General features: G+C 43.2%; 1 protein-coding gene and 1 pseudogene across 3 annotated transcripts in view; one reads left to right on the top strand and one right to left on the bottom strand.

Moving 5' to 3' along the window:
* The window catches only part of NUDT9 (nudix hydrolase 9), a 186,688-nt gene that overhangs the window by 90,341 nt on the left and 72,844 nt on the right, over positions 1 to 23,503 (top strand). The window lies entirely within an intron of this gene.
* On the bottom strand, positions 13,571 to 14,191 carry LOC146811878 (homeobox protein Hox-C9 pseudogene; annotated as a pseudogene).

Genomic DNA, 23,503 nt, shown 5'->3' with positions numbered 1-23,503 from the left:
ACCGGCAGCAGCCGTCTGCCGGTAATATTTCTTAACCACTCGTAAAAGAAGCTCCCTGGAAGGGAATCACGAGCGCAGACCTCATGTAGTGCCAAACAAATCGTTTATTTATTTGCAATCCCCACGAAGGATATCAGGACGCGTTTCGGCCGTCACAGCGGCCTTGATCACCTGACCACGCATCAATGCAAGCCCACTATTTAAAGTGCAAGTGCAAACAGTTTTTTTCTTTTTTCAATAGACATAGAAAACATGTAAACATCAGGAATTACGATGTAAAGACAATGCGTTTGAAATGGAAATTCAATTTTCACAATTCCATACATTATATTGCATTGTAATTGACAGACTTAAAGCCTAAATGCATATATTTATATCAATAGAATATACTTCGCATATATCTTTTTTCTCCCCCTCCTTAGCGTCAAAGCACCTGATGTAATGTGTCATATTGATATTTGTATAAAGTGCTCACCGTGTTGAAATAATAAAAAAAAAAAAAGGAACCCAACATGAGGGTAAAATTATCTTCAAAAAGAATTAATATTATTCCACGAAAGTCCAACTACAAATTCCAAAAAAATAATGTGTTGTGATGCATAAATGCAACAATAATAGAAGGACATAAAGTGACTGGTGCTACTTGGAACACAATGAGGCAATCAACAATATAAAATCAGATAAAGTGCATAATGCAACAGTACTTGATAATCTAAAGTGACAAATGCTAGTAGTGCTGGTCCAACTCTATTAGATAAGGTTCGTCAAATGGCGCTAAAGATATTGGCAAAACAAAAAAAGCTTTTCCTATGGAAACTCGGGCCTAACTACCTGCTGGCGGCCACCAGTAAAAAAAATTATATATATATATACATACATAACTTAGCATTTAAGAAACCTTACAAATTCACTTAAAAAACCATAGGTTTCACACACGTTATAGTTAGGAATTAGCATTTAAAAAACCTTGCAAATTCACTTAAAAAACCATAGGTTTCACACATGTTATAGTTAGCTGGACATTTCTCTCGTAAAAAACCAATGAAGTTCCCCCGTTATAGTTAGTGCAGGCAACTATAACTTACGCGACCGCAATCCTCTGCTGATGACGTCAGATATTACATCACTGTATTTAGACACTTATTTACCCATGTCTTCTTCCATTAATCTTTAGCTATACATATATTACAAATATTTATTTTTCAGAAAGACACATATGTCATCAGTGATGTAATATCTGACGTCATCAGCAGAGGATTGCGGTCACGTGAGTTATAGTTGCCTGCACTGACTATAACGGGGGAGTTTCATTGGTTTTTTACGAGAGAAATGTCCAGCTAACTATAACATGTGTGAAACCTATGGTTTTTTAAGTGAATTTGCAAGGTTTTTTAAATGCTAATTCCTAACTATAACGTGTGTGTAACCTATGGTTTTTTAGTGAATTTGCAAGGTTTTTAAAATCCATTTTTTTCTTTCAATTTTTTCTTTTGTTTTTTGTTAGAAACAATATGCTACCTATGTATATATTCATTGATTTACTGTATCCTGCAATATAGAAAGGTTCACCTTTTTTTAAATAAATAGTTAGATATAGTTGAATAACATAGTTAATATCTTCTACAAACCTTTATTTTATTTATTTTATTTTTTTTTTAGGATTTTTTACCGTGCGCGTACGGAAAGCTTACCGTAAGCGCACGGTTCGCATTATGCACGTTGAGCGTACGGAATATTTATGCTCCGTTTGCGCATGCTTACGCAATTTACGTAGGCGTGCGTACGTCCTGCGCGACGCGTAAGCGCATGCTCAATACGCGCACGCGGGCTCGTTACGCGGGAGTGCCGTACGTGCGTGCGTGCGTACCTCTAATGCGCATGTGCGCGTGCGTGTGTCTTCTGTACGCGCATGCGTACTTTTGCGGTACGCGCTTGGTGCGTGTGCCCTTCGCGCACCGAACGCACACGATGCGGGGTGCGTGCCGTGCGTGTACGGTACGCGCACCTCACTTCAGTGACCCCCAGACGAAGGCTAGGGTGTCAGGAACTGTCCACCCTGCCCCCTTTTCACGTTCTCCACCTTTGTTTTTTACTGCCTCAGACTGCGAGAGACAAAATGGCGGCCGGCACTTCCTGATTTCGACCGATTCGAATGTTTACTGACATCTAACAGCCAATCAGAATTGCGCTCGCGCACGGCAGCGCTTATAGATATATATGTACTTTTAACTGCAATTTTGTCAGGAACTACTGAACAGATTGACTCCAGATATCCAAAAGGCGCATCCCTGACCTGAGGACTACCTCTATGCCAAATTTCAAGTAATTCTGTTCAGCCGTTCGGGCTGTACCTTGAACTAAAGGTCCCTATGGAAAAATACATGGGGAAAACGTGTTTTGGGACCCCCCTTTTTTCTCAGCCCCTGCTTTACGAATCCCCCCGAGACTTTCAGGGTAGGAGCTGAGCGGAGCGCCCCACCTATTTTGAAAAATTCGCGAGGATTCGTCAACCGGCGCCAAAGTTATTCAAAATAGAATTTTCAGTTTTCCTATGGAAACACGGTCCTAACTATAACTATCTACTGGCGACCGCCAGTAGATAATATATATATATATATATCACAGTCCCATAGGCACTCGAACCCAATAAGAAGCACTCGTGGGGGTGAGTGGAACTCCTGCAAAAAACAAACGCGTTTCGGCTGTCTCCTTCATCGGTATTATCGGGGGTGCCGGAAACGACCCACTTTAAACGTTCATGAATTCATTAACATGAAGGAAGGACATAGAAATCACTTTGTTGTTTTTAAAGTAGCGCCATCTTCACATGATGGTACTGGTGATTGACATGGCTAATCTAGCAGTATTGTGGCAACATTTTCAAAGGTAAAACATTGGTATATACGTTTGTTATGTTATATGACATTGTTTTAATAGCAGTATTGTGGCAACATTTTCAAAGTTATAGCATTGGTATATACGTTTTTCATGTTAACGGTCATTGTTTTTACATACCTGATTTGTTGTATATAATGTACAATGGTGTATGCCCCAAGTGCGACATACATCGTGGTATCTGATTATTGGTATATAGCCTTGAACAGGATAGTTCATAATACATTTGTAATATCTCGTCCTGGATGGGCCCTGTATCCAGTCATATCAAGTAAAAACAATAATGCATGGTTCCCAAAATGGTATCCACCACATTCCGCCCTGAATGGGCCTACAATACCTGCCATTAATGAGCTTAGTAGCCAAATTACTCCCAATATATTTTATGCCACACAGTGAATAAATAATTACTATGTCCTACATAACAGTGCAGAAAAAAGAATGGATAGTGAGAATTAGGATGCAACATCCATTAATTGTGGCACAAAGTGAGGAAAGAGGAGAGACAAATGAAAGGAAAGGAGTCCAGCAAGAAGATCAAGAATCTGTTGTGTATCAATCCAGTTCATTGGAACACCCAGATTGTTGCTCCCCCAAATGAACTGCTAGTTCTTCACTGCTATTCATGCCTTTAGGGGCCTTGGTCTGCATGTCAATTATATAACGGGATTCAAGTCTTCCTAATCTAAGGATTCTATCCCCACCCCTCTAATCGACAGGGACATGATCAATGCAGAAGAAGGTCAGGAGGTCTCTATTCCTGTTGTGCTCCTTATTAAAGTGTCTAGCCACCGGATACAAAGCATCTCCATTTGTAATGGCCCTCATATGCTTTAATATGCGGACCTTAGTGGAACGTATAGTACTTCCGATGTATTGTAATCCACATGGGCATGTCAGGCCGGAAACCGTATATGGTGTTGTGCAGGTCATAAATTTATTAAGACGTCTAGGCTTGTCTAATCCAGGAATACAGATGGAAAGGACTCTTTCTATTACAGCAAGCCTTGCATTTTCCACATGGGATGAAGCCATGTAGTGTTGCCGATGTTGACCCCACGGCTTCTTTTACCTGATGACTGCGGACCAAGTTATTGTTTAGGGACCTATCTTTTCTAAAGGTGAGCAAGGGGCTAGGCGGTATGTCCTGACCTATGATGATATCTGTTTTTAAGGTATGCCAGTTCTTACACATGATTCTCCTAAGATCATTGGCATCCTCAGAAAAGGTGGTGATCATCCTAAATCTACCAATGTCTTTGGTATCTTTATGTGTGTCTTTCAACAAGTCTAACCTCGATAAGGAGTTAACCCTTGTCAAGGCTTGTGTTAGAATTTTGTTACTATAGCCTCGGGCACTTAACCACGCCATGCTTTCCTTGGCAGCTGTTTGGAAATCTTGATCTCTAGTATTATTCCTTTTCAATCTCAAAAGCTCTCCATAGGGGATGCTGCTAACGAGCTTATGAGGATGACTGCTTGTGGCGTGTAATGTCGAGTTGTCTGCTATAGGCTTCCTATAAAGCATGATACAGAGACTCCCTTCAGAGATCTAGACTTTTAGATCTAGAAAGTTTACTGACTGGGACCTGACTTCACCCGTGAATTTCAAGTTAACTTCATTGGAATTCAGTACATCAATATGTGCCCTAGCTGTTTCAAGTGGCCCTCTCCAAATCAGGAAGAGGTCATCGATATATCGATGTCATGCTACCACGTTGGTCATCCAATTGGCACTGGAGACCTCCCAGGCCACCCGCTCCTCCCACCGGCCTACAAATAAGTTTGCATAGCTGGGGGCGAAGCAGGTGCCCATTGCCGGCCCGAGACCTGTCTATAATATTGATCTCAGAAAAGGAAAATATTGTTATTAAGACATAACTCGATAAATGTAATTAGCATGGCATTATGTTCATGGAATTTCAAAGGGCGATTTAAAAAAAACAACAAAAAAACTGTGTTGCCCTCAGCCCATCCTCCTGGGCAATACAAGTGTACAGGCTAGATATGTCCAGGACCACTAGTTGGAAACCGTCTTCTCACTTGACCTCATTGATGTGTCTTAAAAAATCCTTTGTGTCTCTACTATAAGAGGTCAGAATCACCACCAGTTGCGATACAAAATGGTCTACCTAGATGGATAAATGTTCAGTTAAACTCCCTTGCGAGGAAACAATTGGTCTTCCTGGAGGGTGTTTATTGTCTTTATGAATCTTTGGAAGGTGATAAAAAGTGGGTGTGATAGGATGCAGACACCGAAGATATGAGTATTCATCAGTCTCCAACATATTGCTCTCAAACCATTTGCGTATCAGCTTGTGGTAAGCTGTGATGCTCTAATTATAGGATTTTTCATTAGTTCTTAAGTAGCAGTTTCCATCTGACAATTGCCACTGTGCCTCCATATCATATTAGTCACGTGTCAGTAACACAATGTTACCGCTTTTATCTGACAGTTTATACACTATGGATTTGTCTCTGCAGAGACTGTCCAAAGCTAATTGTTGTTTCTTGTAGAAATTTCTTTTAGTAGAATCTTTTCTAGTCTTTCGTTGTCTCAACCGCAAAAGATCTTTGTTCACTGCTTCAGCGAACACATTAATGGCGTCCCCAGGCATCTGTGATAAAAACTGTGAGGCAGGTTTGAAAGGACTGTTACCACTACTTTGTTCTACCCCTGCCAAATCAATTTGTTGCACCAAGGTCAGAGATGTTCCCGACCTTGGTTCATCCTCTGAACGTAAATTTTCAAGGATTTCTATGGTCTCCAAGTCCTTTCCTGTCAAGATGTCTGCAACCATAAAGCTGTTGCCCAATTTCTTGGGTCTAGTAGTCAGGGGTTTTTATTTGAAGTACTTGTGAAGTTTCAGCTTGCGTGTAAATTTAAACAAGTTGATTCGGGTTTGAGAATACTCCAGCTTCTTCTGGGAACAGAATGACGGGCCATGATTTAATACTGACTCTTCCATTTTGGATAGAATTTTGGGGGGTCAGGTTCATATTTGTAAGGTTCTCATTGATTATTGTCTTCTGTTGGTCTTCTTGCTCCTTGTTAATGGCGGAGACCTGTTGCTTCTTGTGCCCCCTCGCCTTGTTTTTCTGTAGACCGTTGGTCCGGTGGTTTCCCCCTACCTCCTCTTTGCCACGATTGGCGAATCAGGTGAAACTCCTTGTGAGAAGGAGTCTTGCCCGTGACTGTCCCCGATCGACTTGTGCTCTCCTCACTTGACCGTTCATTATCAGTTACATCCGACTCTGATGTCTCCCTGGATTCAATGGCGGAGTGCCTTTTTTTGGTTAACAGTTCCCTTCTGGGTATGTCAAATTTTCTGGCAAAGAACCCTGCCTTGTGCATAGTCTTTCTCATCTCTGTCAAACTTCTCGTGTTTTTTCTGTTTGATTTTCTGTTTGTAGATCTTTTATTGTTTTTTCATTTGTTCCTTTAATTCCTCTTGTTTGCTCTTGTCCTCATCTTTCGCTATTTCATTTTCCAAATCACTGATATCCTTCAGTGCTTTATCTCTGTCACTCTAGGCGAATTTAACCAATATGGTTAACATGCCCTGACATGACTGGGTCGTATGTTCAGCCCACTCCTCCAATAGGAGTGGGTCTGGGTTTTCATACACAGGTACGGCGTATATCCTAAGCCCCCTTAGGACTCTGTTGACCTCGATATAACTATGTTATATTTATATATTTATAAACACCCTTCTTTCAAGTCATTTGGTGTATATATTTTTATAGATAGCGCACCATTACTCTCCAATTCAATTCTAGTCCATGATCCTTCATAGTGTTGCATTATTAATGTCAATAAACCAGGCGGTACATTCCAGTTTACTATTTTTTCCCAAAGGGGAGCACAATTAATGGTATCAAATGCTGCAGATAAGTCTATGTACGAGACATAGAGCGGCTGATTTCTTTACAAAGCATCATCCTCTGCCAGCAGTTTCAATATAAGACACCCACCCCCTGTTTAGTGCCCTTTCTTAAAATCATGTTGTTTCTTCAGTAGGAGCGCCTAAGTTTCAACCAAAGCTTCCAGTGTTTGTAAAAGGAGTTAAGCATATATTTGCTCTGGATGTCCAACAGATCATGCGGTATCTCTTTAGTAACTCATGGGGTCCTTTTTAGTAGATCGTAACACTTATGCTTCCTTTTCAGGATTCTGGGATTTCTTGTCTACTTATTACTGATTTAAACACCTGGGGGTCAAAACCTAGGCCCACAGGCTGGGGTTAAGTTTCATTATATCAGCAGATAGCCCATCTAGGCCTTGTGTCCGCAAACCTTTTAGATTTCCCCAATTTCTCTTGTTGTTGGGATTAGAGAAACGTGATTTTAAAAGGTTCTGTCGGGCATTCGGCCTCCTTAAGAGACTCTATAAGGGACCAGTTTTATTAGATCCTTTTTCTTTATATAGTTCTGATATATACTTAATCCTGTCCTCCTCAATAACCGGGGTTGCTTCTGGTTTTCTCGTTATCCCCAGAATTTTATCCACGGTATCCCAGAAGGTCTTTGATCTTCCTTTACGTAAAGCCGTAATAACCTCCGGCCATGTTGTCTTTTTTTCTTGGTCTATTTCATTCTTCTGATCCGCTTTCTAAACCCCTTCTGGTGTATTCCTATTAGACACTCTGTTAGCGCTGCCCGCTTTAAAAGCCTTCCTTACTTTCTTATTTAACTCCATTTTCGCCAACTCCTTCACTGACCTAGGTTTAACCTTTGATACCTTTCCATTATTTAGGGCCGTAGACATGGTGTATTAGTTTTTCATATTCCTCCACTATATCTTTAGGAGTATTAGCCTATCCTCTTTCAAAAGGTCATAGATCTTATTTACGATTTGTGTTTTCACTTATGTTGTCTCTATAATCCTACGTTTATTCTTCCATCACATTTGAGAGCTATTCTGGCAGCTGTCCCTTGATAGAGGACCATTTAATGATAACAGGAGGCGCATATGATCACTTCCTATAGATGTATCTATGTCAAGGTCTTTTATTAAATAGAAATCTTCGGAGGAAGTTATATCATAAGCAATAAACGAAGACGATTTCCCATTATCAAAAGTGTGCTTCACTGGCTGGTCGTCTTTAGTCGTTCCATTATTGTCATATTCAAGCTTTATGGGGTTAAAGGCAGTTTTTTTAACCTTCAGACATCACCAGCTGTCTCTACCAGGATACCCACGACATTGTCCTTCTCCAACTGGAACTCATCCATCAGGAGTCGGATGGTGGTCTTTGTATTAAAATCTCATAACAGGAGAATTGGAACCTTTAGAACTTTTAAGGTAATTTTCTCCAGAAGAACTACCCCATTTTTTAATTGTTTTGCCTGGCTTTAATTAGGGAGGAAGTAAATATTTATTGTTATTACCATTTTAGAGGGATTTTTCAAGTGAACATCATTACCATTCTTCTCACTTAATAGTTTAATCTTTAGGAATCTTGTAAATTCACTAAATATTCTTGCTCTCTTGAGCTCATGTTTCACCACAATTGGGAGCGCTAACCCACCTGCTGGATGACCCATATTTCCCCTTCACTGCTTTCAGATTATAAACCAGGTAATCATTCATCACCACATCTCTAGTTTCCTGTAGTTCTGTAACCATAAGATTATTCTTTTTCAATGCAGTGGTCAGAGATTTCCAATTCCTTTTCAAACCAGCAATATTCCAATATAGAAAGTGGACAACCTCGCCAGCATGACCTTTCTCCATATAGATTGCTGCAGCAATCCAGTTCCAATAATTTTCGTTCATCATAGCAAATGCGTTGTAGCTTGTATAAATTCATCTTCCATACTTGCATTTAGTTATTAGAATTATTTTTGCCCCCATACTTTCTGCCCCATACATTCAGTAGTACTGTTGTCCATGTGGCCAAGGTTTACCTCTAATTCCCTCCATCCACCTTGTGGAAGCCTCTAATTAATTTCTGGAGCAAGCTGTTTGACTATCTGGTTAGGTTGAAATTTGTAATATGCATCGTAACCAGTATTTCTAAGATCATGTATAGAATTAAGTACTTCCTCAGTATATAAGTATGCCATGACATTCAGCCAATTTAATGTAGGTTCTGCACGCTTTGGAAAAGAAACCAAAGCAACAATATTCTTTACGTTTATTTTTGATTGCTTTTCCAAGGTGTTAAAAACCGATAAAATCCTTGATCTGTTTAAAAATGGTTCAAGATCATGATGTGCAAAAATATCTACTAATCGTAGTGTGCATTCCTCAGCTTGATAAGGATCTGGCTGTATTGCACAAACCAAGGTATGTAAGCATTCCTAAGGATCTATCGTAGATCACTCCTATGCATTAGACCGATCATTGACTTGATTCACTTACACCTTGACGGACTTTGTATGCTTTTTCGGTCATTTATAAGACATGAAGAGCCAGTGCACTCTTTTCTTCAGAGGTTGGAACATCAGCTTGCTTATTTGAGGTGTTAGCAATTTTCTCCATTATCTTTGTTGTCCCAGACATTTCCTGTTGGTTGGGTGCAACAGGTTTTTCTGACTAATTTTCATAGGTGGGCTCTATCCGCAGCACTCTTTGACCTTTTATCGCAATTCTTCATTTTCACCTTTTCTTTAGTTTTAAGTTTGCAGAGGTCCTTGCTTGTTTCTTGTTCTGGAATATTAAGAATACATTTTCTATCCTTTTTGTCTCCATCAAAGGCTGTACTTCTTTACTATCTGTACCTGTTACCGGCCAGGTTTTTTACAGTTGGGTTATCCGGAGCACCTTTTTCAGGTACTCCCTTTATAAAAAACGTACACTCTCCTCAGATATTTGAGTTGTAATCCCAATTTCTGCTTGAACTGTTGGGGTCATTTTATGACAGTGGGTTCGACACACTGTCTTCAGTTCATGCAGTGACCTCCCATGTCCTTCATTAATATTTGATGTTAACTGAATGTTGTCCTTGTTCTTGAGACCTTTCTGCCTCAGCCGTGATAGAAAGATTAGTAGATCAGAATCTACATTATGCTCTGAAGCCTTCACTAACTTCGACAATAATTGAACCATAGATTCCTGGATTTTGTTCATTGACTCTATCCAGCTCCAATTACTTGAAACATTTTCCCACATGGATGGACACTTTTGAGCTAGTGGGACACCTTTTGGTGTTATTTCGGATTTAACCATCTGTACGCTATCGCTCAAAAGGACACTATCCTCTTGTGTAGAGGACAGTCCAATCAGGTACGGAAGGGAGAATCTCCTTTCTTGGTACAGCTCCGGAACATCCTCTATTTGCGGATTCTTCATAGATCCAAATACAGAGCTTGAAAAACGGTTTTAATTGCATAGTTTAAGATTTCCAGAGAGCATTGAACGCAACGGCATGACAGATTGGTCCACTATGTCTGCATCCTTTTCTAGATTGTCCAAGATTGATTTATCCCTTAATAGGTTGAAACTAGCAGCTCTCTGCACATTTGGATTCCAGGTCCCTTTCATTTAATTTGACCCCTTTATCAGGAGGGTATAAGATTGTACCAATCAGAATCGGAGGCTTAATCTTTCTGTTGACACTTCTTTCAGTTATCACATTTGTTACATTGAAAGCCGACTCCTGCCTCAAACAGGGGCGTAAAGTACATCCGCCTGGACCTGATTCCATAGCCGTATTATTATGCACCTCCGCTTTCACTTTAATTTCATGCTTATTTCCTGGACCAGGAACTACGATTGACTTTCCGGGCTTAGCCACCAAGTCCCTATCCATAACATGACAGATTATTTGTCCTTGTGATGTTAAATCTTTATTGGGCGTAGGACCCAACTTACCATATGTTACATTAGCATTGCATAATAAAGATTTACTATCAGGTACTTGTACCAAGCCTTCATATGTCTTGTACTGTTCCTTCCCTGCATGTATGTGTCTTCAGTATACAAAAAAGTAATGGTTGGAATTCTTGAATTAATCTCAGCCGCTGGCAATTACTCAGTCCGCATCCCAATCCATCATTGTTTTGTACACCATGTCACCTCAGTTTGGATCCAGCCCTATGCAAATCAGTCTTGACCCTGCTCCATTCGAAACAATCCAGCCCGAACTGCCAAGCATTCCATTCATCACTTTTTTAGTATGTCATCCTAAGTGGGATGGGTATGCCAGACGTGGGTCCTGTGCACACTGTCCCTGGAACCAAGCTGTACCCGGCGGATGAGCCCATAACTAGGACAACACTGGTCCTGGGGTTGTGTGTGTTTTGGTTCAGGAAGGACCTGGTTTGGCAGTTCGCCCTGGACTGAGGTGTTTAGAACGGGGTCAAGATGGATTTGCATATAGCTTGGTCCAAACTGAGGGAAAAGGTGTGCAAAATAACGATGGATTGGAATGCGGCCCGAGTAATGACCAGTGGCTGAGCTTAGTTCTAGCATTCCGTCCATCATTTTTTTGTACACTTCTGTATGCATGTCTTGGCAGTGTACAATCCATTTTTCATTGGAGAAGTTCATTCTCTAACAATTAGTTTCATGAAGTCTCTGAAAGAATATTTGGTTTCCTTAGCAACACATCGCCTCTTATTTAGCTCCTTGCTTCACACTGTACTAGAACATAAAACTTGTAGTGGATTCTGGGTCTTTTGAACATTATCACATTGACTATTTGGAGTGGCGGCCAATGTAGGTGTCATGGTTGCATGCAATACAAATTTTGCAATGTACAGTTTCGGGTTATGCCTAGCCCGAGAGCCGGCCTTCATGTTGAATACAACTTTTTCTTCCCCAAGGAAAAAGAATGCCTTGTGGAAGGTAAGGCTCGGGACTAGACACAGCCACACCAGACCACAGGACCCACACAGACTGCTAGCCATTGCTATTGTTTGGAAGAGATCAAGTCAGACCAGATGGTTATGATCGCCAATGATCGCTAAACAATCACCCGCTATGAACCTTGCAGTGAAGGCAATAGTGGATGGCTAATAGTCCTACTGGTAAATGTGCAACCCTCCTGAAGCCGCATTAACAGATCCTTCATGATGATGGCTTTCCAGAATCTCCAGAGCTTCCAGAATTTTCCAGCTTCCAAGACTATTAGCAGTATGAAAAGCTAATACTAATTAAAGAGTCTAGAAAAATCAATCCACAAAAGCGTTACTGGTAATAAAAATGCCGAGTTCGGACAGTGCATGCAATCCTCTCAAACCCAGAGAGGCCTACAAGCCACATCAGGACTGCCTTCACGCTGGTCTCTCAACCCCCACACAGCACCAGACGCCCCACCTGTCTGCTCTCCCATAAATCACCACATAGGCTGCACTCACCAGTAGCCTGCAGTACTGCCAGTGAAGCATGACTGTATGACCAAAACAAGCGGGAGCTGATGGACCAGGCATGAGTGCTGAGGGAGAGAACAGCAGGGCACAAGCACATGCAGCCACTTCTGCAGTCAGCCAGCAAGTGGTACGTCTATGTAATGACGTGGCACACGCAGGGGGAGAAGAACTTGAGGGCCAAAGATTGTTCAGACCAAGACTGAAACCTCTCAATTATACTGTGTTTGTGACTCAAGTATTCTCAAGTAGTGATTTTTAGGTCGAGCCTTAGCGCAGCGCGCATGCGTTACTCTAAGGATACGGCCTCTTGGAGCTGACCAGCACTTCGCGCACGAGAGAGCAAGCTTGTGCTCGAAGTCCTGACATTCCATTGGCCTTTGCGTGCGTCTTCCTTAAAAGACAGCACGCAAGTGGGTAAAGGCGGGCGAATGTCCCGCCTTTTCCAGCCAATGTAACCGCTCACGGCCTAAGGCTTGCGGTTACGCGCAAGGGCCACATCTGTTTTCAATTATCGTGCCCAGACGCGGGCGTGATAATTGAAAACAAATGGGCTGCTCACTCTCCCAAGCACACGCGCACCACTCGCGGGCTTTCTTCATCCGTTGCCGCCCTCGCCACCCCCGACCCCTGCATCCTCTCAACTCTGCCAACCTCTACCTTCATACCTTTACACCTTTGGAATCACACCTTCCTGTGTAACTAGAACGAGCATGAAACGTCCCTGGGTCCTAGCGTTGCACCTGGCAGCCCAGGCTGCCCATGCAGAGGAAGTGCACGGAGCTCCGGACTCAAGAACGTGCATCTTCAAGGAGAAGACCCACAGTCATGGCTGCTCCTTTCCCCTTTAGTACCCCGCTGTATTTCCAGCGCAGCCCCAGCCGGTTGGTGAGACATGTGCTGCTAGCCACCCCAAAAGACGGCCTTGCAGCGGTCTCCATGGAGGACTAAGGTTTACTTTCTAAAGCACAGCATTGGAAGCCTCCGTAGACAGCCATCTGCCCATCTTTTCCAAGCTCTCGTAGCCCTCCTTCCACATGGAGCCACAGCCTGGAGTATATTCTTGGAGAGTGTACCCACTCTGGACGCCTCGTACATACTCGAAACGTAGCACATATAGAGCTGGAAGCTTCTGGACACAAAAGCGTTCGAGTGAGCTTTCTGCAGCACAATAAACCCTGCACGCACATTTTAGCCTCCAAGATGCCTTCAGCCTACTAGTGTCTTTTTCCTCTGACAATCCTGATCTGATGCTGCATCTCCTCTCTTTACAGCCTCTCGGCAGGAACAGTGCCTTTCGGAGAAGCCATGTTAAGGGCGACTTAATAGCCCAAGGTGGTTACATTTTATTGAGGACACTTCAAGGCGCGTCTATAATTCTCCCTCCATCCACCCACCACTCCCACTCCCGATTGTAAACAGCAATAACTGAAAACTTACTGGGGTCCAGTTCTGCCTTGTCGTCTTTGTGCTTTCTGGAGCCCAGGGCTTCGGATTCCAGGAAGGGGATGATCTGCGGGGTCCTCCCGCCGGGGGAGCCGTACATCTAATCTGGAAAGCTGCGGGGGTCGCCAGGGCCGCACTCGCCCCTCCTGCCAGGAAAGGAGTCGGGCTTGAGCCTGTAATGCCTGCTGGTGGCCGCGAAGCCCGGGAAGGACACAGCCCTGAAGAGCGGCTCCAGCCACGAGCGCACATACCTCGCGTCGGTGCCTATGTGCGGCTAGTGGTGGCTGTGAGGGTGGTACACCACCGACGACTGCGAGTGCACGGGAGCCCAGGAGGTTGTGAGGACAGTTGGCTTGGGGGCAAAGCTGCAGGATGGGAAATCTGCACAGTCCGGGACCAGCCTTGATGGTTTTGATGGTCTGGCGGCTGCAGGGTGAGCCCCAGTGGCTGGGAACCTAGACGCCAGCAGCTCGTCCCCCTCATGGCCGATCAGAGAGTCCACATAGTAGTTGCTGATAGAACCCGAAGCCGACATTGTGTCCCCCCTTTTACATTCATAAGATTATTGTATGAAGTGAATGTGTACTTTTTATCTGCTAATAGAACAACCAGGGCAGGTAATTATATTTTCAGCATTTCCCTGCTGCCTTTTGGATCTCGCCTCCCATGTGATAGTATTTCCCCCAAAAATACAGTGTGTATCAATACTCCTTTAATAGAGCTAGGCAGTACCAGCTTGCATAACTCTGATGGAATTACCGTGGAATATTAGTCGTGGGAGCTGCTGGAAATTATTAGAGGCAGCTAGGATGGCATTGTCGCGGGCCTGGCTTCCCCATGGGGATAAAAAAGGCAGTGTATGGGAGAAAATCTAGGGGAAATAAGGGAGTTATGGGACGTGCAGGCAGCAAGAAGAGGGGACTACTTCACGTAATTCATCTCTGTCTGCCATTGCCTCTGCAGTTTTTTAGGTCGAGCCTTAGCGCAGCGCGCATGCGTTGCTCTAAGGATACGCCATCTTGGAGCTGACCAGCACTTTGAGCATGAGAGAGCAAGCTCGTGCTCGAAGTCCTGACATTCCATTGGCCTTTGCGTGCGTCTTCCTTAATATACAGCACGCAAGTGGGTAAAGGCGGGCGCATGTCCCGCCTTTCCCAGCCAATGTAACCGCCCACGGCCTAAGGCTTGCGGTTACGTGCACAGGCCACATCTGTTTTCAATTATCGTTCCTAGACGCGGGCGTGATAATTGAAAACAAATGGTCTGCTGGCTTACCCAAGCACACGCGCACCACTCGTGGGCTTTCTTAATCCCTTGCCGCCCTTGCCACCCCCGACCCCTTTGCTCTCCGCTTTCTGGCTGAGGATGCATTTTTCATTTGACTCGCAAGTCCACACTATTTTATTTATGCTCCTACCTCACCGCTTGCACCTAAATCAATTCCCGCCCCCAAGCAATGCTTGCCGCTGAATCTCACTATCAGTGACCCCCAGGTCCCAGGACTCCAGGGCCTGCATATGGCTTCCCGCCTCCTTCCTTCCGTCTATGCTTGCTTCGTCTACAAATCACCCCGACCCCTTCACTGCTTTAGGTTCGACTAAATGTGCGGACGATTATGCCGCGCTGTCTCCTGTGTTTTAATTTGTGATCAGCCCACATGCAGCACCACCCCGCCTCCGCCCTCTCCTCTGGTCGCCTTAGTTTCTTCACTGCTTCAATTTGTACGTCTTGTGTGGAAAGGCCTGAATGACTTCCAGTTGCCACAGCGATTGAATTTGATGTCCCGCTATTCGCTGTCATCATTGTTTCGAACTACCCGGGACGTGGGATCCGTTCAGTGTCTCTGTGCAGACACGTTCACTGAGTCAGAGTGTTTGATGTTTTTCCCCCCTCACTCGGCATGTCGAGGCTCAGCTGTGGGAACCAGAACGGGCTTCATGTTGAATATCCTACAAGTGAATGTTGTTCTACTGCAACAAACACTTACCGTAGTTAAGTTATGCTACCAAATACGACATTATCTTATAGTATCAAATCCATTTTAGGTCTTTGGCTGTTGTTATTGCACAGATAGTGGCTTAAAAATACATAATTCATGGGACCTATCTCACTCAGCAGGAAGAGACTACACCAATGCCTTAGGCTGCTCTTTACAAGTATGATATCACATACCATACAGAGTAAAAAGGACATAAATCTCCCCCCCAAAAAAATATTCCAACTAATGTTTTCTGGAGAAAACCACACATTTCATATGTAACTTTTTTTCACATATAATTTTTTTTTTAAATTGCAAGTGGAGAGCGTTTTATGGTCCATTAATGCTGTTTCAGGGTTCTTGAGACTTGTACAAGTCACATGTCCTTCTGCATGGTTTGTCTTCAGCAGAGGTATGGATCACATTGAACAGTTACCCTGTTGTGTGTCTTTTATGTAAATGAGCAAGTAAAATGAAAAGCGCATGACGTCACAGATCATGTTTTCATAACACTGCGCATTAGTACGGCACTCTTGGGATGGTATCTAATCTGTTTCACTAATAAAAAAATGCAAATTAAGTAAAACACTCGTATCATTCCACCCAGGTACGCATTGGTACCATTCCGAACAATAGCTCATTGGGTAGTGCGCTTGCTGTTGACCTCTTCGTGTGACCTCACAGTGCCATCTAGTATTAAAGCGAAAATATTCAGTTTGTCGGATTTTTAAACATGACCAAATACATGTTTTAATTATATCTTAATCTTAAACAAATCTATCAGTTTTGGAACATAGGAGCAAAGCTGAAACAAGCATTGGCATAGCCAATAGGTCTCGCCTTTGGGACCTTATAAGTGTTTAGTCATGCAACAGTTGATGTTGTTGCCCCAAGGATATTGTGCTGCATAACTAAAATACTTATAAGGTCCCAAAAGCGAGACCTATTGGCTATGCCAATGCTTGTTCTTATTTACCATGAGCTGATGTTCCACTAGGCTTGTGCCATAATGAGCAAATTTGTAAGGGGGGCCATGGACGTTGTTTTTCCTCACTTTGTTGTCTGCAGATAGCACTGACCAAACTGCCCTGAAGATGTAGATGTAGATGGAAAGTTGAGGAAAGCTGACCAGATTAAGAAGGGGGCAGCTACTTTGTTTGAGGGTATAGGGAAGATTGAGGCCAATCAACAGTGGCAGTGAAATACACAGAGCACAGAGAATGATAGCTATTTCCCAGGAGAGTATGTGCTTATAGATGCCTTTCTTTGAACGGTGAATACGTCTAATTCCCATTTTATTTAGAGATGCAACTTTTGCATTGTGCAGTTTGTGGCGCTGTTGACGGAACCATAACAAGAGTACCAGGAGCTCTAATGTAAGCAAATGAAATTCCTCTATTAGGGTAGGATAGTATAGTATTTATAAAGCGCTCATATACCCAAGGGTATTGACCCCTGTTGGGTTGTAAATGAAAGCCATAATTGTGGTGCAGGGCAGGCTTCCCACCCTAATAATAGCTAGATCCGAAGCTTTTGGGTGACGCAGAAAGCAGACTGCTGTCTGCTGGTTGTGTGTTTTTTTTTATCCCTGAAGGAGGCTCAGTCAGGGGTGAGGTCTTGTTGTCACATTCTCAAAAACCCATATCGTTGTAGTTAGTGAGTCATGCAGTGATTTTAGCAGGCCATGGCAAAGACTGAAAATTGGTTTTGTCAGGGTTACTCCGTTTCTTATCTGACTTTTATTTCCCCTCTGAAGAGAAATTGTAACTTACAACTGCAAATAAATTGGCCTTTTTTAGTCTAAAGCTTCAGGAATTAACCATATTACTTCAGGGGTGGACAATAATACCCAGGACACTCACTGCAAGCAAACCTTTGAACCGGTCATGCAAGGATGCCAAAAATAAAGACTGCTTTGCCAGGACAAGCATTATGCTAGAGATAAGCTCCAAGACAACATGACGTTTGTTCATGTTGTCGGATTCTGGAGGACCCAATAGCTCGTACTTCAATAGCATTTTGTGTAAAATCCTCTGAGTTCATTTTTAACAGGATAATGTTGCCTTTTGTTGCTTTTATTTTGGAGCCAAGGTGCCAGCAGGAGCCAGCCCACTGAAGGCCATGCTCTTACATTGAAGTTCCTGGGCCTACATTCTGAATGCAGTCTGGCAAATAGAGGAGAAGGAGGCAGTACTAGGACTAGGTAGTAAAAAAATCAATGTGTCCCAAGTGTATAGGCTTGCAGGCACACTGAGCTCTGTGGGTAATCCCCTGGCCTGGCCAGGACACCAGCTCTCCAACCACAAATCACTGAACTCAAGTTTCAGTTATCTCTAACTCCCCAAGATATCTCATCTCTGTCCTTGTTCTTTCCACTCTCACAGTATGTTGAATATGCAACCTGTGAAGCTCTCATATGGAGTTAGAATGCTCAAGAGAGTGGAGTGGAGTGGGAAGAGAGTCAGGTTAGTGTTCCAGTTTAACAATCAGAACCAGACTGTTAATTAACAATGCTTTGAGAGCCTTCACAATCATGTCTCTTCTCTTATACCATGCTGGTGCGTTGGTCCTATGCCATCCTTCTCTATTCAGAGCTGATTTGGAAGTTTCTCAGCAAAACTCGTAAGGGTGCAAGCTGCATAAATCAGTGGTTTTTCTGCAGCACTTCACTTCCGTTACACCTAATAAAATTGAGAACAAATGGCATCTAGAATTAATGTATTAGGAATATTTGATGATGGACATTCCTTGGTTTCATTAGTTCCTGGTAATTGTTACATGGTTCTCCTGACTGCTTGGTTACAAATGTATGCTACAAATCAAGGCCTCCATCGTGAAGGATTTCACCTCACCGGCAGCCGTCCCCAAATCGATCATCCCCTCGCAAGACCGCTGCAACTATCGCTCTAATGTTTTCAGCAACAAAATCACTGCCATTCACAGCAACTTCAAACCGCAACTGGACCGGACATACCTCAACAAATGTCTTCCCATCTTTTTCAAAGAACCAATGCTAACCATATGGCCCGTCATCACCCCAGAAGAAACCACCACCACCATGAAGTCCATCCACTCAGGAATCCCATCAGACTCCTGCCCCTACCATGCCTCTTCCAGAGGAGTGCAACCCATCAGGACCATGCTTATACCCATTCTTAATGCTTCCATGTCATGGCCTTCCCAGACACTGGCAAACAGGCAACCTTCCTCCCTTTGCTTAAGAAACCCTCTGCGGACCTTTTACTGCTCACCAACTACAGACTGATCACCCTATTACTATTCCCAGTCAAGGTTTTTGAGAAAATCATCAACAGACCCCTCACCGAATATCTCAACGACCACCAACTCCTCAACACCACTCAGTCTGGTTTCAGACCCAACCACAGCACAGACATTGTCTCATCACCGCAACGAACAGCAACATATGACATACACATGACTGGAAAGAGGAGACCCAACGGCCCTCCTCTTCCTGGACCTCTCCCAAGCACTTGTCACCGTCTTTCACCTCATCCACTGCCTACACAACACCAGAATTCAAGGCTATGCACTCCAATGGATCTGCACCTTCCTGACTGGAAGGACCCAGTCTGCCTGGCACTGCACACCTCGGACTCCTGTGACCCTATCTGGGGAGTTCTATAAGGATCCTCCCTGAGTCTGACTCTTCAATGCATGCAAGGTCACGCTAGCCAGCATCCTCTGCTTTCATGACATCAATGTCCTCACCTGCCTAGACAACACTCAGCTCATTCTTTTCCTCATGTACAATAGAATACAGTACCCGGATCAAGTTCAAGGCCTTCATGACTGAAATCGCCAACTGGAAGAAGACCATCTGTCTGAATCTTAACAGTAACATGACCAAAATCGTGATCTGCGGGAAGAGTACTTCACCGTGGGACTTTACCCGGTGGCCAACTCTCACCCCCAACACCCATGCCAAGAACCTCGGGGTTGTCATCGACCGCAAACTCGACATGACCACCCAAGTCCACGCCATCTTCGCCTCATGCTTCCATACCCTGAAAATGCTTTGAAAAGATATTCAAATGGCTCTGAATGAGCACCCAGAAAACCGTCTCACACGTCATCGTCAGAAGCTATTTCAAGACACCACATAACACTGACCCAGCATACCTCAACAATTGCATCCGCTTTTACAAACCTTTCAGACACATCCACTCATCAGGACTTCGACTTGCATACAACTCATGCACACCGAAATCCAGATTTGGTGGTCGAGCCATCTCCTACATCACTCGTAAAGCGTGGACCGACTTTGCACTACACATAAGATCATCTTCCTCAATTCTTGAATTTCGCAAGAAGCTGAAGATCTGGCTTTTCAAGTAGTCCCACTAGGCTTGGCTAGACTCAGACCTGCTCAACTCTAGGATACCTTTGCAGTGATAGTGCATAACCTAAGCGTCATAATTGCAAGTCTGTGAGTATTTAGCAGCAGGACTGGAGGAGTGTGGACTGAAGGGTACTGTGTTATTTCTAGATAGAATATTCCAGTACTCCTATATGTGGCTTATCTCTTCTAGGCAGCATCACTGTTTTATTCCCCATTGAAAAATCCTCTTTTAGGCCAGTCATTCCTAGAGGAGCTCTCCGACTGTAAACTCCTTGTGTTAACGTACTGGCATCTCTCTTGGATTCAGATACCTTCCAGACAGTGCGCAGTGGTGAACTAAAGGGCATGGACACATGTATCCTAGGTCCTTAGTACTTGTAAAATGTCCTAACCTACCACCTGAAGTAGCTCCCTATCAAGAGGCCAAGGCCAAAGATTGTGGGTCCTATCCAGGACCACAGTAACAATTTGGATAGCCATGGAGGTGCAGGGGAGGTTAAGGATTTGCATCCTACTAGAATGTACTGTGTGATTCTTACAAAGTCAATGTGAGCATTGCTTATTAAAACTCTGTCTCCTGTACAGGAAAATAATGGCATTTACAGTCTGGTGTCCTGACCCTTCACCATGGTAAAACCATCTTGTCCCATTGAGCTACAGGTTCCTGAACTGTTTGCAAGAGAAATGGAAGCAACCCAACCTCAGCCATCTATGTCAAAGTTCTTGGTCAATAAATACAGGGTGAATATTGATGATTGTGCCTGCCATTGACCTCAGAAACTCCCTGGTCCACCCAGCCCTGAATAATTAGATCTTCTTACAGATCAAACTGTATAAAGGAACCCTAGGCCAGAAGAGATGGGAGGCAGACCGATATCGCTTAGAAGCTGGGAATGGCTTTATAATAGAGCCCAAATATCAGCACATACCACCACAATTAAAGAATCTCATACAAAATCCTCACACATTGATACTACTCACCAGACAAACAAGCAAAATGGGATAAGTTGAAACCAGCCCTATGCTAGAGGGGGTGTGGGGCAAGAGCATATTAACACACTTGCTCTGGGTATGCACAAAGCTGCATAAATATTAGGAATCCATCATAGAATAGATTGGCCTGGCTTTTAATGTCAGGAGGAAATCCAATAAGTCACTAAGGGTAAAGCAAATAATGGCAGTGATTTCAGCTATAAGGACACTTCTGGCCCTCTGGGATAAGCATACAGTGCCCGGTCTGGGTAACTGGCTCTGTAGAATGTGTGAAATCCTGGCCATGGAAAATATTGCCCTATCCATTGAACAAAAACTAAAAGAATATGACTCAGATTGGGGCCCTGTAGTCCAGATCATTTCCAAACAATTTATAGAGCTGACTTGCCCGAAATACTTGAAAGTTCCACATCCCTTGTAGAGATGCTCCAGTGAGGAGAGTAGGGCGAGCCCATAGGAATTAACTAGCCCTAATTGTTACACTAGCAAAAGAGAGTTTTAGGATACAAGGGGTAAAACGTTCCTGCGCTGAGGAATTACCCGTGAGAAGAGTGGAGGTGGGTGGAGTAGTGTGTAGATGGTTTTCATTTTCAATGTTTGGGGCAAAATAAATAAAGCTAAAAAAGACATTCCTCGCCTACCAGTGGGCTGTAGGCATTGGCATTTGTATCATACTTTCAATAAAAAGAGTTAAACCTCAAACTGTATGAAGGAAATTGCTGTCTGTCAAGTTACAAAATAGATACAGTATATATGAAGAAGATAAATCAATTGCATAAGCCTGCACTGGGTAGGTATGGCAGTCTCTCTGTATCCAAGAGAGCAATCTGACATTCTTCATCAATCAATCAACTGAGATCTGTTTTCCATGATGCCTTCAGGGCTGGGAATATGTCAGGAGACTAATTATGAGGCATTTGTTGACTCCTAAAGTCTATTACCCTGGGGCTTTAACTATTGAAACAATATTGTATAAAGAGAGGCTCTATGAAAAAACACATAATTTAAAAGATAACTCTTTTGGCCACTCTGAACTGGTGCAAGTCAGGCAGGTGTCTACATACAGAGAGTGTATAAGGCAGGTCAATAAGAAGTTTTGCAGTTGTATTCTGGATGTTTGAAGATGATCTAGAGAGTAGTTGGGTAGGCAGAGATAGACAAAGTTTCCAGACTTCAGGCAAGGTATCTCTTACCCTGCACTATCATTTTGCTGCTATGTAGTGAAAGAAGCGATAAGACTCTTCTTAAATTTCTCAAGCATGGGAAGCAAGTGGCCACCCACTTGCTAATCTGTGGTTTTAATGATAAATCTACATCAACTAGATGTTGTAGGTAGTGAACTGTTCTAGGAAGCATGTTCATGGCATTAGTCAATCAGTTGACTGCCCTTGGAGAGGAGGTTCCTTAAAAAAAAGTTGAAACTTAAAGGCCGTACAAAGGTAGCCACTGTATAAGCATAGATGTACTGAGAGTCTGTTGTTGTAGCATGTGGCTGCTTGTCATGCGAAGTGTATGTAAGGGGATTCCAGTTCTGGAATCTGGTCTCTGGCTAGTAACGGTTGGAGATCAGATCTCAGTGTTGGTGGACATGCTATGGTGGGCCCCACATCTATACTAATAAAAGAAGATTGGCAGGCGTGATAAGTTTGCAGTGTGTCATTTTGCACCACAACATACTGCTAAGGAAAGAGCCCTTGAAACTCAATGGAAAAGAGGAATAACGTTAGAAATAAAAGTAGGAGATTAAACAGCCTCAGATAAGGAGGAAAGAAAAGAAGCAAACCAGGCTTGTGCATCATATTTTATCACCACCTCCTAGAGATGATAAACAAAAGTGTGATGGGAGAAAATGTCAAAGGCAGTGGAGAAATCCAGGATCAGTCTTAGGTAGTTGAGTTCTGTAACCATCCCAGATTCTATGCTCTTTTGTGGATGGAATGGTGGGTAAAAATATGTTGTTCAAGATGAGAAGAAACTTCACTTTTTACTAAATCCTCAGTAATGTAGGAGTCTAGTAGTAGAAGTAGCAAAATAGGCCAGCAATTGGCCAGGTTATGAAGACCGGTGTTGGGCGTCTTTAGAAAAGGGTGAATGATTGACAATTTCCAACCGTAGGCAACAGTGGCAGAACAAAGTGACAAATTACAAAATGAATGCATTCACATTATAGATTGCTGGCTTGAAATTTTAGAAGAACGACTATCTCAAAGGAAACTCAAACTGGTTATTTTCAGCAACTTATGTGGTCAGAGGAGAAAAGCTCCCAAGAAAGGAGAAGAATCATCCAAGGGTAACTTGGTATCATTGATGCCATCATGAGCACTCTAAGTTTAGTGAGAAAAAGAATCTCGGAGATCCCCAATTTTATCAAAGAACAATCTCAACAACTTGTTGCACTATGTTTGTGAAACTGAGGGAAAGGCCTGAGGAAGAAGCCATTCAAAGAAAAGTGAAAAATGATCTGTACATTTAAAAAAAAAAAAACTGGGATAAAATGAGTAGAGTATGGGCAGCTG

Source organism: Triturus cristatus, chromosome 7, assembly GCF_964204655.1.
Source record: "Triturus cristatus chromosome 7, aTriCri1.1, whole genome shotgun sequence".
NCBI classification, from domain to species: Eukaryota; Metazoa; Chordata; class Amphibia; order Caudata; family Salamandridae; genus Triturus; species Triturus cristatus.
Note: the sequence above shows the minus strand (reverse complement) of the source record. Positions and strands in the feature narration are given on the sequence as shown.